At 41.8% G+C, this 4,458-nt stretch overlaps 1 pseudogene; it reads right to left on the reverse strand.

Annotated features, from left to right (window-relative positions):
• Nucleotides 1–278: 278 nt before the first annotated feature.
• LOC147903396 (uncharacterized) lies at nt 279–1,828 on the reverse strand (annotated as a pseudogene).
• Between the last annotated feature and the right edge of the window lie 2,630 nt (nt 1,829–4,458).

Here is a 4,458-nt window from a genome sequence, read left to right on the forward strand (position 1 = left end):
AGAGGTGAGGTGGGGAGGGGACTGAAAGGAGGGAGGAGAGAGGGGAAGTGGAGGCAGAGAGGCAGGTGTGGAGACAGAGAGGCCCCATTCTGATCCCTACACAAGACCCTCCTCCCTAACCATCGACCACCATCGTACTCCCATCCTTATCGTCGACTCTGTCTTGACCTCGCCCATTGTGCATAGTTTGCAAATTCATTGCTCCCCTACCCACCCCACCCCCCCTTCTCCCCTCTACCTGCTACAAAATTAGTCTTCCAAGAGATATTGGAGTCTACCTATTCAACTTGGAAAGTACCCAAACCTGAAACATGCAATCTTTGACCTTCTTGTTGTTGTCAAACTACGTCAACAATTGGAATGTGATTGAAATACCACTTGAGGGACTCATGTGTTTCATGTGGGAGATGAAATGCTGCCAGCCACCAAATATTATTCTCTGATTGAACCCCAAAACATGTGTTACCCTTCTCGTTGGCATTTAGCTCGACATCCATGCCCACCAAGGCCCTGTTCATTAAGGTAATGCTTACCCTTTCGAGACATTGGCCTTTCACAACCTAGCACTCATCCAGCTTCATAACGAATATGACTTTACCATCACATTCCTCCTGTGTCAACCCATAAAATTTGATCATCGACTCTTGAAGTTTCAACAAGTCAATATACACATTATTGAACTTGTTGTAGTAGAAGAATTTGCTGTTGTCCAAGGGCATGACATCATGTACACATCGAAATCCACCTAATAAATTGGCAACATCATTGTTGGCACATTTTTTCGCTAGGCTCACACTATAAGGAGTTGGAAGCAATCTAAATAACCCCTTTTCTTGTGTCCTAATGTTATGACTCTGTATAAAGCTTCATATGCCTTGAAACTTATACCCGCACTATCACACACCTCCATTATTTCTTGCGGTGACACAATCTCCCTCAATTCAGAAAAATACTTGTGGCACAGAACTTTGGCAATGCTAGCATTGGATGGTTCATCCAATAGCTCCACAAGCTCCTTTGGTTTGACAATGTGTTGCATAAGTGTACGTCCTATTGCTTGATCATTGCAATCGACTCCCATAATCATGCATGCCAAATGCCTGCGGGATAGAAAAAAGTTTATCAATATCGTGCAAAATTATAATACAAGACACAAGCATACACCACTATCTATACCTGGTCTGTCGGATACATTTCTTCCGTGCTCCACCACTTGAAGACGGCACTGACATTGCTTGTCTCTTGCGTTTGCGAACATGGAAGCCAAGGGGAATGTGTGTGAGATGATCGATTCGACGTCGCATATTATGTGCAGTGTGTTGAAGTTGAATGTAGTTGTCTAGCCGTCGCCCCTGCTCCTCCTTCTGCTGACTTATTTTCTGTGTGAGCTTTCCAATTTCTTCATTAAGCTGCTTGCACTTCTGATTGGCTTCGTCTTGGACTTTTTGAATGTCCTTGACATACTTTTCTTGCAGAGAAGAGTATGAAACAAAGAGTTGCTTCCATGCTTCCATTTCATTGAAGAACAAAGCATATAATCTACTGCAGTAACCAAATAGCCCTCCTTTCCCATCACCTACAAAGCGCAATAGCTCAGTGACATTGCGAAACGGTGGTGATGCATTCGTGAGAGGATCGCTCGGGTAAATATGACCCTCTGCCCATAAGCTGAATGCTTTTTGCACCCGATGCCTCGTAGTTGATCTACAACATTGGGATTGGATGTTCCAACTCTTACGATTGCATACTCTTGCTCTAAATCAGCATTCACACGATACCGTTTTGGCTTGTTAGTAATGTCATGAAGAGGAAGAAGATTGAATGCCATCTAGATTGAGATACACCTAGAGGATGTTGGCTATGGAGGGAAGAACCAGAGAATACTCAGAGATAGAGAACTTGGATGATATTGTGGAGGGAAATAAGGGAGGGAATGCTGAGAAGAATCCTTTGAATCTGAAGGGCTGCTCATGGTTGTGCTAGAGAGAGAAATGCTACTGCACACAGTTAAGGTAGAAACTCCCATCACTCTAAACTTGAGGTGGAAATGGAGAAGCAGCAGGGAGAGAGGGGGAAAGAGTGGGAGTGTGTGTGTGTGAGTTAGCTCACGTTTTAGAGAGAGAATAGATCTGCAACCTTAACAGATCTGCACTTTTTGTCATATCTAAGCAGCAGAATGTTCTTGAATGATTGGAGAAGAGGGGGAGAGAGTGGGAGAGAGTGGGAGAGAGTGGGAGTGTGTGTGTGTGTGTGTGTTAGCTCACATTTTAGAGAGAGAATAAATCTACAACCTTAAAAGATATACACTTTTTGTCAAATTAATGCAGTAGAATGTTCCTTCAATGCTTGAGAGAGGGAAAGTGACTTTGATATGAAAGAGAGAAAGAGAAATAGAGTGTGTAAGAGTCAGCTCACGTTTTAGAGAGAGAATACAGAGAGAAAATGTGCAAAATCTACTTTTTTGGAGTGTTCATGAAAAGGGCATCCTTTTATAACCTCCAAGTGAGAGAGGGTGGTTATAACTTAAGAGAGAAAAGAGAGAGGTGGGAAAAAGACAATTTAAAATCCACCTCTCTTTTTGGTAAAACTCTCTATTTTAATTTAAAAAAGCTTTTTTTATTGTCCAGCATAGGCCTTTTTTCCCACTCTTCTAGGCCTGGTCAAAGCTAGCTTAGGCTTTAAGCATTTCCTTAAACTGCCAAATAAAGAGGCCCTTCTATACCCCATTCACTTCCTAATGAAGCCTCAGAGCCAAAGCCTTGGCAAATATTTTGTATGCATAGTTGAGCAAGGTAATGGGTCTCCACTTGGAGATGAGCTCTTTCTCGCCCTTTTTATGTATTAATTTGATGATGCCCTTGTTGATGGAGAGAGGAAGGGCCTTATGCTGCAAAGCTTCTTTCCAGACTTCCTTCAGAGGTTCTAAAAGATGGCTCTTGAAGGTTTTGAAGAATTTCACTGGAAGGCCGCCCTTTCCTGGTGATTTTTTGTCTTTTAGATGGTCAATGGCCCTTGCAAGTTCTTCTGTAGTGAGGTTTTGTTCCAACCATTGCGCTTGTTGAGGAGGTACCGTTTTAGCCCTGCTCTGTCTGATGATTTTAGAGTATTCCTTCTCCTCATCAATAGCATTTACATTTTCTGTAAACATGGCTTGAAAATGTTGCGCAATCCAACATTTATTATCTTCCTCTGAGCATATTTGCATACCATTTCCATCTTTTAATAGGGGGATGGTATCTGCGGCATGCTTCACTTTTAACATTTGGAACATTTCTAGCGTGGGTCTATTTGCCTTGCTAGCCCACCACTCTCTAAAGAAAATTGCGCATTCCTCCAGCTCTCTATCTTCCATTCGGTTAAGACAAGCTCTTGTATCTCTTAGCTCCTTCTGGGCAGTATCATCTCACAAGTTGACCCTCATCTCAAGATCTTGTATTTTAGTTAGACATTCCTGTTTTCTCTTTTCTCTTATCTTTTTAGCTCCCTTCCTTGTACAAATTAGAAGGGATTGGGTCGATTTGACTGCCAAGGTCTAGGCCTTAGCTGGGGTAAGCCCTAAGTTGAAGAAATGTTTCCAAATTTTCTTTACTTCCTCTTGTACTATAGGAAGTTTGAAGAGCGCAGGGTCAGTGTGGAACCATTTGCTTCCCCTTTTTTTATCTGCCTTATCAAAAAGAGCATAGATGGGGTAGTGATCTGACATGCATGTATCATACAAAGTTTTGCATTCCACAGTAACATACATTGAACAGATTTCTTGGCTAACATAGCATCTGTCTAGTCGAGCTTTCCTTAGCATGTCACCTGTTCCATAATTTTGCCATGTGAAATGCCCAATACTGCCAATATCTACTAGATTACAAGGTTTTTGAATCTATCCTCTGCATTTTCAACCATATTAAGATCACATATTAGGATTATGGGTTTGTTATATTCGTGAGTTACAGATTCCCATATCTGAGCTCTATGGATTTGAGGGCAATTTGCATACATTCCTATCAGAACAAATTCCTCTAATTCAAAGGCGACCCATTGATCAAAAAGGTCAATCTGAATGTCTCTAATCTGGTTCTCCCATCTAGGGTGGAGACCACAAGCAACTCCACCAGAGCCCTGAGGGTGAGTAGTAAATATCTAGATGAGATTTTTATCTATAAAGTTCAATCTCTAAATGAGATCGTCTCCACTAATCTTAATCTCCGTTAGAACCAGAGCATCAAAATTGCCTTGTTACTTAAGCCATCTTTTGACTTTCTTACCCTTGGTGGGATCTGAGAGACCCTTGATATTTAATGATAGAAGTTTCATGGGCTGTTGGGCTGGGTTTGTTTCTTTTGTCTTATGCTTCTGTTGCTGCCTCCCTTTGTTGGGCTCTCCACTTGGACGTGGTTTCGCTTAAGTTCTTTAAGCAATTCCATGTCTTGATCTACAAATTGATTTTGATGTAGATCCTCACTA

Source organism: Dipteris shenzhenensis, chromosome 3 (genome assembly GCF_047967505.1).
Source record: "Dipteris shenzhenensis isolate YYH24624 ecotype China chromosome 3, Dip_SZ_1.0, whole genome shotgun sequence".
NCBI lineage: Eukaryota > Viridiplantae > Streptophyta > Polypodiopsida > Gleicheniales > Dipteridaceae > Dipteris > Dipteris shenzhenensis.